The sequence below is a fragment of the Trematomus bernacchii genome, unplaced genomic scaffold (genome assembly GCF_902827165.1).
Source record: "Trematomus bernacchii unplaced genomic scaffold, fTreBer1.1, whole genome shotgun sequence".
Classification (NCBI taxonomy): domain Eukaryota; kingdom Metazoa; phylum Chordata; class Actinopteri; order Perciformes; family Nototheniidae; genus Trematomus; species Trematomus bernacchii.
Window position 1 is genome coordinate 2,295,369 of NW_022987513.1, and position 12,599 is coordinate 2,307,967.

A 12,599-nucleotide genomic window follows, 5' to 3' on the forward strand; every position below is an offset into this window, starting at 1 on the left:
CATGTTCCCTAATCATGTTTAACGCACACACATTGTCAGGTCTCCTAAACTTGGACGCACCAACATCAGAGCAACATGTAAGTTCCAGATGTCACACACCAACATCCTTATCGTTTCTTAGCTAATGCATGCTGGATATGAACCACTAACTAACAAGACTTTAACTGTATTATATCTGAGGAAGACCTCTCTTGGAGTTCCTCTGACCTTTGCCAATTTACTTAACATGGGTACATCTGCTGTTAATTGCAAAGACCATTGATAATTAGCAAAGAGACTCATGGGCCTCTTCCAATATCTGGAAACTGTAATTAAATCATAGTTATATTGAGAAGGTCCAAGACTTGACATAACATTCCCTGCTTTTATTAATTTAAGTTTCCAGATCATACAAAAAAAACTCTTACAAATAACCTTTTGAGATCCGCCCTGGAAAGTCCAAAATGACTTTCTAAAAAATATTTACCAATGAATAATCATTTTACTCAAGGCAGAAATCACAGGGTTACCTGTACTACTCACAAATAGCCAAAAAAACCACCTTTTTGATTATAACACAAAAAGTGGAAGAAAAGACAATTTGCGCTAATCTACTCTACTTAAATGGAAAATCATTTAAAAACCTCAGTATGCTTAAGAGGAAAAAATCAATTTGTCCCATTCAAGTTTAACAAACTTACATACATAACCTACTAACAAAGTAACATTCAATTTAATACTTGATTTATACATAATAAAAAATCTTCCAAAACACTTATAGCAAGATGTAACTGGCGTACACTCTTTCTGCTTCTGTTATATTGTCCAGTGAACGCTTCTTCAGGTGGTGCACGTTCCGATCTCCATGCGTAGCCTTTAGATGGAATATTTATCTTAGCCTTCATGCTGTGATGTCCCATCTCATAGCAACATCCCTTGATGACATCTGAAGCAACATCATTACCATTTGAATTGGACGGAACTGTAGTCAGAAAACTGAGACTTCTTTAACAGAACAGTTTTACGGTAGATCTTCTTCTCTGGAGTTTGAGATTACTAATATACTTGGCTGTAAATCATCTCAGACATGTAGGGTTTTGTTCTTCGTGTTGACCCAAACCCATAAGACAATAGCAGTGGAAGAATAGCTGGAACTGAAGGTAGTCATCCAGCTGCCTTCATTGACACTCCAGTTTGCCTCCAGACGCAGCTCTTTAAACATCTGCCTCAGAATGATCCATCTTCCTTCCTCAAGATTGCAAGGGAAAGACAGCTTTGACCTGGGTAGAAAATAGCACTTGCATTCTGGGTTAACAGCCTACAGTCGACCACTAGGCCTTAGAGTCTTACCTATAATTTTTAAACTTCTTGAAACCATGAAATGTTGTTTGTGTTGTGTTTTTACTTACCCACAATTTCCTAAGCACACAACAAACATATTCTGCAAAATTGTTCAGCCACGGTGCTGAAGCCAATCAGATCTCAACTTCGAACAATACATTTAATCATACCTATCTTTAGCAGAACCCAATCAGGAGCTTAACCATGTAGGACAAAAGTTGTTTAGGCAAAAAGTTGTTTCATTTGCCCTCTGGATCATGTGAGGGTTAAAAAATTCACGTGAACAAGAACAATAAACCCATTATACCCCTCCTGGAAACATCGTCCTCCAAACCATAGAGACCATGTTTCCCCAAGTAAGATACCTCAGAGTACCCATCTGCTCATACATTGTTATTTCAAAGTCCTATGACTCATCATCAGGAAAACTTTCTCCTGTCAAAAAGAATCAACAATGTTAAATATCAAGTTACATAGTCATCAAGTCATGCAGGGATCATGCATAGTCAGACAAAGTTCATGCGTCATGTCTCACAATGGTTCAACTAATATGGCATAGTCAGAAATCCATTGCCAAAAGCATTGTGTACATCCCAAAATAAAATCACTCTGTCGGTGGGTCAGTGTTACTGTAACAGTCAGGAATTGACAAATCAATTCACATTCATTCAGTCTTTGCAAAGTCTAAGTCAGTCTCGAGATCTCATGTCCTATAGTAGTGCACTTTGATATTCTACCAGCTGGAGTTTTTAATCAGTGACATCATTGTGTTGATGTCAAACAATGCAACAAAGTTTTTCCCGTGGTCGCAGCACAATTTGTTTCAGATGTTAAACAAACAAATTATCAATACACTTCATTAATGTACTGCCCCTGGGAAACACAAAGCCTGACAAATGTTCTTGCAAGGCATCCCTAAGCGAACCTGCAGACATCGGCCTTTTTAATTAATATTTCAATTAATTAATAATAATAATAGTCCTTTTTATTAATTTGTTTACCCTTAGAAGTGAACATATCTCATAATGTTACATCAGGATGTTAAACAAAGTGTTAGCCAAATCAATCATACCAAACCATTTTACAGTACCAGGTACTGAAGTAGATCATTATTACTGTATCAGATTTAACTGGTGATTGAACAAACCAAAGCCTCTTTGTTTACGACGTGCAAACCACTAACACATTTTTCCAAGTTCAGCATCAGCCTTCGTTACTCTAAAATTACGTTTTAAATGGGAATATTAGAAATGGAACAAATATTCAATCTTCAGAAATGTCCTCAATAAATCTCTATCTAGTGAATAGCCAACATATTTAAAAAATAAACCTAAATACTCCTTTACTATCAAAGTCTAAAGCTAGACCTAAGGTGAACAGTTTTTTTAATAGACAATTTAATTCTAAAAAACAAAACTGGACTCATGTTTTTTTTATTCATTCTTCAAAATACATTAGTAAATACTTTGTGAAGTATTCACAATATAACTAACCCTCTCTAGGATATCAAATCAGTTCATCTTTAACCAGATACTATTTCCCTATTTACTTTCAGTTCATTATAACAATGGTATAACAACCACACGTTTTACCCATAACTAGTTTATATTTCAAGATGATTCTGTGTGATATAATAATCAGATTTCTTGTATGCAAAATAAAGGATATTAATAGTATTAATCTTTTCAGTATTCCAGACCATCGTTAAACAAGCAGCCTCTCTTCTTAAACACTAAGCATAATCTTCTACACCACCCTCTGGAAAACTCTTGCACAGTTATGCCGTAAAATCATTGCATAATTTCTTCAGGGTCTGAACAGTCTGAGACAAGCCTGTCTCAAGATCTTGTCATAATGAGAACAGTCAGTGATTTGTTGTCCTCTGCAGCTGTAGTCAGTGGCAGGGTCCCCAAAAAGCTAGAAACGGCCCTGGTCAGTGGGCTCAAGGAAACTCTCTCTGGCATCTGGAGGGAAGGAAACTCTTGGATCAATGTGGTACAATCAGCAGACACGCGTTGTCCTCTGGACAGTAGAAATCCCCAAAAATTGCACTTCCTCTTCACACCACTGTTGCCTTGACAACAAGGGTTCATGTCCATCACAAGCAAAATGTCAAAACCTCCTCAGAGGTGCATTCTTTGCACACTTCTTCTGTTTCTGTAGTGAGCAACATTTCACCAACACACTGATTCAGAGTACAACCCAAAGGTGGCGCATAACTATCCAGTGTTGCTGTAATCACAGCCAATCAGCTACTAGAGAAAAACTCAATTTAAATCTCTCCCCCAACGGGTTATAAAATGAAATGGCTGAGTGTCTATATGGTCAGGAATGCTGAAACATGTGAATGTTAAAACAAACTAATGGTGGTAGTTTACCCAGATTCTTTAATTCATCAAAAGTAGTACAACTACATTGTAAAATCTCTTTTGTCTAGTTGAGGTCCTGCTTTTAAATTCTAGTCAGGAAAAGAACATACACATAAGCTTTAAAATCTTCTTAAATTTGAAACCAAAAAGGTATTCCTTCTCCACTATGATCCATTTCAACATCAAAGTTCATACAAACTGATGATTTATCTTTAAAAACCATGAGGAATGACAGTTTTCATAAAACACCATTCTCCTTTACTTCTTTACTTTTACTTTACCTTCATTTAAATACTATAGATTCATCTTTTATCTACTTGCTTATTCTATTCATTTTCAAATTGTTTATCTAAGTTGTGTTACAAGCAGGGTTAGGTTGTAACAATACAAAACATCAAGTAACTGTATTCAATCCGCGCTATATTTGAAAAACCCAAGTAATCTGATTATAGTTAATGAATATATTTTTGGAACACTTAAAGGAATTATTGGTGGAAAAGTTTCCTCACAAAATGTAATCTTCATTACTAAAACTGAAACCTAAAGAAATCATCACGGAACAGTTTTCTTTCCTTATCACTCAATTGTTTCAATAAAAACAAAAAAGCATCTCAACATCTCAACACTTTATTCCATCTAAGCACGAATGTTTATGACAGACACGCCATATATTCCAAGAATAAATATCTCTGGGCCCTAAAGAACAATCTATTAATCCAAAACGGTCTTTAGTGATATCAATTGTGAACTTTCTTAACATTAATTGTAAATTCAACGTATGTTCTCTTTAGAACAAAGATAGGATAGTTGCAGCTGAAACTGGTTAATAGCAATTTTCTGTTAACCTAGATAAGCATGTTGTATATGCTTATATCTAGTAATATATATATATTTATATTTTATTTTATGTTACTCATAAAACAGTAAACCATAGGAACATTTTCCAGAATAGTAGTTAACTTTATATAACATTTACTCTCTCTAGACTCTTCAAAACATCTTAATTCTCCTGTCTCTCTCTTTCCTCACTGTGCCCTGCAGCTGCTCCTGTCCACAAGCTTCTCTCATCAATCACACTTGACCTCTTATGTTATCCAACAGTGTGAAAGGGCTTGAGCAAGCATCGTACAGAGCCTCTGTCATGCTTAAACATTAACAGCTTCCTTCTGACTGACAAACTTATAAAAACCTCCTGCTTATTACTTACTACTCTTTCTTCATAAACTTTAAAAATACAATTGTGGTGAATCGTTTGCGTTTTAAGTTTCCTATCTACTTTAAACAACCATCAAATGAGAGTTACTATTGTATGATAAATACAACTCCTAAATAACATTACAATATATATTTCTTACAGTAAGTTTGTTATTTCATGTTTAACAATTCTCCTTCTATGTCTTATACTAGGTGGACAAATCCACTCTTATATTTCATTTGAATAAAACCTTTACCTTAATGTACTTCATATACTCAGTAAACCTCTTCTTACTTTGCCTTAACGTTACTGTATGTAATTAAGTTCCTTTGAAATATAAGTAACAATTCTTAGTCAAATGACAAATACCATGAAATTCACAATGCAATGCAATGGTAACAATCAGTTCTCAAAGACTATGTTTAAATAGCAACAAATCATTGTTTCTTATTTATTTCAATATATCTACTACTTCAAATCACACATTGATCTATTCATTTTCAATGTATTCACTCCAACTTCAGATCACTCGTTGATCTTTCACTCCTTGTTTTAAACAGAGAAACACAATGCAGCCTTCTTTCAGGCATTAGAGAAAAAAACAAGCAGACACACTCCGAGCTGCTGCTCGACAATTAGAGCAGAATCAGGAGAAGGGGGGGAGATACTTTCACAGACAAATACAGACACACCCCGGCTGGAGCTCTCAGCCTTTTCAGGAGAATGGGGGACATATTTCAAACTGCAGCTTCTTTGACCAATAAGAAATTAAAACAACAAACTATGGTATACCAAAACATTTAGCGCTTTATCACAGACTCTACATTACGGTCTGACAAAACATAGAAAACTCCACTTTTGTATGTAGTGAATTCACAGAGTCGCCAGGCAAGTTTTATACTTTTAACTCCCTGAACTCAGATCGGGCTTATTAATCTCTTAATTACCGAACGGACCGGATGTGCACTTGGCTCGCAAAGCAAATCATATCCCCTCAGCCAAATGAATATCTGAACCTTAAGACAATCATTAGGATCTTCTCAGGCAGAATTCACGACTACGAGGTCAGATACAGTGATTCCTCCAGCATAACATGTCCTTACGGCTAGCAAAGATCATATCCCCTCAATCAAACCCTTAGCTTCTCAGGCAGATTACGAGGTCAGACATGCAATAGATAATACATTTTACAGCGTAGGTAGGTAGACCGAATGTTTGGAAATGCATGTGTCTATAAGAAGTTGAATCCACGAAGATGTCAACAACAATCCTGTGGGAGCCATCAGGGAAGCAGCATGACGAGAGCCAGGCAGGACCGCAGAGACAGGCCCAGCCACGACCCGAAGTCCACGACTTAATCCAGAACTCAGGATAGAGGATCCAGGGCACAGGACCACAGCAAGAGGATCAGCCTCGACTCCGGATCCCGGCGTAGATATAGACACAAAAGAAGAAAAATTTGGCTGGGTTAATCGGAACATGAGAGTACACAGACACAGACACAGACAGAAGGAAGAACAAGCACTCCCTTAGAATAGGTTGAGGGGAAAGGGTAGCAAGTAAGAGAGTAAGACAACAGAGGTGGAGAGGCACACGCAGGGAACAAAGGCCCCACTGGAGCCTTAGTTGGAATTTAGCAGAGGTAGGGAGGAAGCTGTGGATACGGTCATAACACTCCCCTGCCTGGATAAGCTTCTCTGCAAACCTGTTTCCCTCTAATAAAACCTCGAGAGGTTAGAGAGGGAAAAGGTTTTTGGATAAAGAGAGGATAGAAAGAATCGATTACAGGAGTAGAGAGTATGAGAAGTAGAGAGAGACAAGATTTAGAAGAATGAGTAGTAGTAATAACCTTATTTTTCAATATAAGATCCAAGTTTTTAGGATTTAAGTGAAGGCCAGAGAGAAGAAGTGAGTTTTAAGTGTTGATTTAAAAACCAATAAAACAGAAAACATTTAAAGCACACAGCAAAGGAACTAGCAACCCAGAACACAATACAAAACAGAGTAAAACAAACAGAAAGTAAAACATAAAAGCAATTCTAAAAAGTGGGTATGTAGAGGAATTGACATAAGAGGTCAGATTTTGGCGAGGCCTCTCAAATCTTTCAAAGTAATAAATACTATCTTTAAATTAACTTGTTTTGTTGTCGCATTTCCGAGGCCGAGTTAAAATCCTAGCAGCAGAGTTTGGGATGAGCTGGAGGAGGAAGAGGGATTTTTTTGCCACAGAGTCAACTGGTGATGATGGCGTGTATAACAATTCCCACATTTTTGGGATAAATTAATGGCCTGTCTTGGAACGTTTCTGAGGAAAAGAAAACAGGGTTGAATATTTGATTTACATGCTTTTCTTAGCTGAGATTTTAGCCGAAAAGAACCATGGGAGCCTGCCTGCAGGCCTCCACTCCACAGTTCCGGTGTAGGCTCCACTCTCAGGACAGGAAGTGACGATTCTGACGAACACGTTTTTTTCCCCGCCCCCCGAAGGCTGGACACTGCCCGGTCTCAGGTGTCCCCCCCACGGCCTGTGTCCAGCCGTTTCCCCCCCCACTCATCCACATATTACGGATTTTGACCATTTCTGTTGCATTTTTCTCCTCTCTTCTCACTGATCGAATGGCAAACGCGACCCACCATCGGAGGGCCTCCACCGGCCTGGCCTAGTGCCGGTGGTCTGGCGGTCGGTTCCTCCGAACTGCGGGTTCGACTCTGATGGCCGGGAGGGAGTGCCGAAAATAGGCACTCGTGAGGCGGGCAGAGTCCCTTGTCAACTCCCGTTACATTCCTCCATGGTGTCATTTGTGCGAAAAATGGCTAAGTCAACTTTTACGAGAACCAGGCTGGGGGGGTCAAAAGGGCTTGACCAAGGCCGACCCAAAGTGCATGGAGACTCATCACCTCCGTGATGAGTCTCCATTGTGATTTGAAGACTTCCATCAGACGAGTCCTTCGGGGGGCGGGGATTCGTCACTTCCTGTACTGAAAGTGGAGGTGTCCTGAGAGTGGAGCCTGCACCGGAACTGTCCTGAGAGTGGAGGCCTGCAGGCAGACCCCTCTCAAAAGAACACCAATATTCATGCAATGCTGAATTATGGACTGATACGAACAACCATAACAGTTTGACTATGATAGATTTGATTGGGATCTACTAAACCAACTCAAATGGTGGTTAAGAAAAAAAGAGAAAATACTTATAAAAGGCAGTTTAAATGCAACTAGAGAATGCAATTCCTGAAGAAATTGCTAGTGGGAATGCTTTATGCTGAAAATCTGACGCTAAACTGCTATGCTGAAATGTAATGTGTAAGAAGAAAGTGAAGAATTTAGATTGAAATTATACATGAACACTGGGGGCTTGAATGTGTGATGAGTGAAGAAAAGAAAGTAAAAAGGCTTGGAAAAGCAGCAGAATATTTGAACTGCAAACCTTTGAACTAACTTGATGGTGAATGAGCTGTCGCCATGGCAACGACATTTGTTGACACCCCATAATACGCTTAGATGCGTTAATGGCTGCATCGTAACCAAACCTGTGAAGTTTTGGGCCGTTTGGAGCATTTTCACTGAAGTTATGAGAGAACCGTGTTTCATGGCGAGCATTGTGTTGCCATGGCAACGGCATTTGAAGAAACCCCATAATTGACGTAGAGCTGTTGAGGGCTGGACCTGTGATCTACAAGCGAAGTTTGGGGGACGATCGGACCGTGTCCATTGGATTTACAGCGACATCGTGCTTCATGGCGAGTGGTCTGTCGCCATGGCAACGGCATTTGATGACACCCCATAATACGCTTAGATGCGTTGATGGCTGCATCGTTACCAAACCTGTCAATGTGACATCATCGTGTTCCATGACACAGGTGTTTATATTTGAGCTAACGACGACAGCTGTGTGTCACCAATAATGTATAAAATAGGTGGAACATGTTGAAGTCAGTATGAAGTCTTCATCAGACAGAAAATAATAGGCTCAGACAGTCTGTTAAACTCCAGTGACCACGTCGTTAGCTCAAACACGAACACCTGTGTGTTATGACATCATCGTGTTCCATGACACAGGTGTTTATATTTGAGCTAACGAGGTGTGCAGAGATCAAAGGTTTCCATTGTTCTGAATGAGAGATAAACCTCTTACATGTGAACGCTTTGTCGAAGAACCGTAACAGATATCTGTGAAATTTCAAAACGTGAAGCATGTCAAGGAAGTTGAGTATCTGAAGTGTAATTTTTGTGTACTTTCGGGTTAATAATGTGGCCTTTTTGGCAGTTTAACTAAAGGTGTGCGGCTGCTGCTGTGAGGAAATATCAGCCTGAAATTACAATGGGCTTTAATGGAGGCATGTTGAATGTTTTTGTCACTTCATGCCCTCAAGAGGCATTTTGTTTAATTATTTTGCTTAATTATTTGTCATTTCTCAAGCTACGAGATGTTTTCCTACGTTTGTCATGAAAAATGATGTCTCAGGAATGTAGGGTTTGGGAATTATGGCAGTTTTAAAAAAAAATATGAAGGCACATTTCAAGATTTCCTCCACTTTAGCTGTGACATCACGCACTCAAGTTAATGTTAAAATCTGAAGAAAGCCTCTTTACCAAGGTCTGAACAATGTTTAATAAAAGTAAGAATCAGATTTAAAAGTTGTCTTACACGAATAATGTCAGAAAGATGTGTAACATTTTAAAGTTGGAATGAGGTTTCTGAGTGAAAGTATGAATGAACAGTTAGCAGCTGAAGTCGTATGAAGATTTGTTGAAGTCTGAAGAATTTCTCCATTGACTTCAATGGTTAAAAATGTGATGTATTATGGGATGTATCTCTGGAATTATGAAAGTTATGAATGATAAAAGTAATAGCCATCGGTTCCCGACCGAGCTGAACGTTTTGATGTTTGAACGGAGTTTCTGCGATGTTGAATGTGGGAGGAGAAGAGGGCCAATATAAGCCGGCGGAATAATAAACTTTTTGTCCGTAGCATAACATATAGTTGGAATGCTGTTATCAGCATTCCCACTAAATAACCGGATTGCAGGGACTGGATGATACGTTTATTTTATTTTTTTAAATAGTCGGGTACCAAAATTAAATTGAATAATTGTGATGCATTTGCTCCACTATGGACACATATTCATTTGCAAACACATACGCACACACACTGAATAAACTCCCAATGTCAGTTATGAGGATTGCCGTTCTATAAAAGAGATTTTTAAGACGAGATTTAAAAGCGGTAACAGTGTGAGGTGCTCTGATGCTCAGTGATCCAGAGCTTCTGTTTGTAACCCTGACTCTGGATCAGTTTGAAGACTGACAGACTGGCAGACTGCAGGGGCCTGTGGGGACATCAGAGTTGGAATTGGATTCTGAGAGAGACTGGAAGCCCATTCAGAGACGCCAAGATCAGTGGGATGGGAGAGAATGGTTTTGTTTTTATTTGTAGCTGCTGATTTTGAACAAAGTGGAGAAGCTCTGAAGCTCAATTGTTAAGACACGTAAACAAGGTATTACAGTTTATGAGCCGGACAGTTATTTTAGAGATATTCCTCAGTGAATACAAACACGTACAGTATAGACTCAATTATTTACATGTTGCTGCAAATTACTATCCAGGGTAACACCAAGATCTGCTGTGACTGTTTAGAGACATGATCAGGGCAAAGAGGAGATCTTCTGTCTTGTCAGAGTAAAATATTTGTATATATAGAGACCTTTTCATTTATTTCACAAGCTATCACCTCAAAGTACATAAACAGAATGAAAAGAAAAGAACACGTACATTATTAATCTCTCAAGGAACGTTTTCAATTTTCATAAATACAAATACACACCTGCAAATAGAACCAAATTGCATGCATTCTATGGAGGGGTTGTCAGGGGTTTCCATTGTTCTGTTGCCCTGCAGTTGGGGATTCAGTGCCTTGCTCAAGGACATCTTATTAAGACACCTTATACACACCGTATTAACTTTTGTTATGGTTTGTGTTGATTCGCAGTACATAAAGTATATTGTAATAATGTTTCCCTTAAAATGCATACAAACCTTATACACACAAGCAAGGCGATAAATAGAGTCCTTAAAGGTAGGGTAGGTAAGTTTGAGAAACCGGCTCGAGATACACTTTTTGTTATATTCCATGGAATGCTCTTAACATCCTGATAGCAATGAATATCTTAAGTGCTTTGACAAAAAATCCATTAAAATGTCATCTGTGGAAGCCGTAGTACTGTAAAAAGCACGACCAATCATTTTAGCCGGCCCGGCTAAAGTAACTGGATGGCCTACCTGCCTGTCAGCCTTCCATCTGTGCACAAACTTATCTCGTGCCCTCATTGGTCATGTGCGCGTTCGTGTGTGTTGGAGGAGGGGCTCTATAAGGAAGTGGCAGATTTTCTCCGGTTGTGTATTTTCAAATTCTAGCGATCTCGAGCTGGTTTCTCAAACTTACCTACTGTACCCTACCTTTAAGGCAGCTACAGCTATAAATATTGTTCTGAGGACATTAAGATGATCATGGTTAACCGGCACCTCTCCAACTACCAGTCCACACAACATGTTTTTTGTCCGAAATGGGGCTTGAATGGCTTGATGGAAACTAAGAAGGAAGCCGAGTACATGTATTCTGAATTTAGCATCTTGCTAATAGAGAGGAGAATGCAATGAATAAAGTTTTGGGACATCCAACTTTTTATCTCATACAGGCAGGCAGTTGTGTAGTGAAGCTAATCTACTGAATTTAGAAATGACAGCTTACATGTGCAATTTGTTTCTCACAGCAGGATGTAGGCACAGGTGATGTCATTATGAATTGTCTATAACAGATGTGTGAAATGGCACATTTTGCCTTTTGTGTACTGCTCAATAATGGCACCCCACAGCAAGGCTTCCTCTTTCCTTGCTGCTCTCCTAATTATTTTCAGGTGTTAATGGAAACCTCCTGTGAAAGTAAAAACCGCCAAATGATCAGACAAACCCTGCTGCTCCCACATTCCTTTCTGTATTCAGCAGTGAAGAAACAAGACGTTGTCAGTTCCTCTTTTGGTTGCAGCTTCAAACTCTTTTGTTTATTGGTTGCTTCTGTCATATTGGATGGTTTAGGTTTATTGAGGGTTGTCATGTAGGCAAAACCTTTAGACCAGTCACTGCCAGAGGATGTGAAAATAACAGAAGGCACACTTTTCGGTTCCTGTGCAACTTCCCTATTGACTTCTTCTTAAGTTTCACAAGGCGCTTTCCATTCACCCTGCCCAGATATTGTCAAGCAGAAAGATCCAGTGCTCTGCTGCCAGGTCTATACAAAGATCATCTCTGCAGTTGGAGTAATCTCCACTGCCACACACACTCTTTTACATCTTAATTATACTTTGGATGCCTCTAGCATTTTGAAAAGCTGAAATATACTTGGGCACTCTCTTTGGCCTGGAGGTGCAGCATTTCCATGCTTACTGTTATTTGTTTCAACCCATCCCTTGAAACGTCCTCATACTCTGCTGCCTTTAGTTAATCGTTTTCGCCCTGCTCTGAAAGCATTTTGCTCTTCTTTTACTTTTTTCCATCTTACACTTATTGACTTGCACGCTAGCAACGAAACTATTTAACAGGAAGGGTATTCAAAAATAAATCAATTGTAGTAATTCTGTTAGAAAAAAATCAAAATATTCACTGCTTCCTGCAGTTCTTTGTTATGTGTGATACTATTTGTGGCTTTAAAGGGGCCCT

The 12,599-nt window shown here is 38.9% G+C and overlaps 1 protein-coding gene across 2 annotated transcripts in view; it reads left to right on the top strand.

Moving 5' to 3' along the window:
• LOC117468731 (oligophrenin-1-like) overlaps window positions 1-12,599 on the top strand; it is a 45,358-nt gene that overhangs the window by 13,674 nt on the left and 19,085 nt on the right. The window lies entirely within an intron of this gene.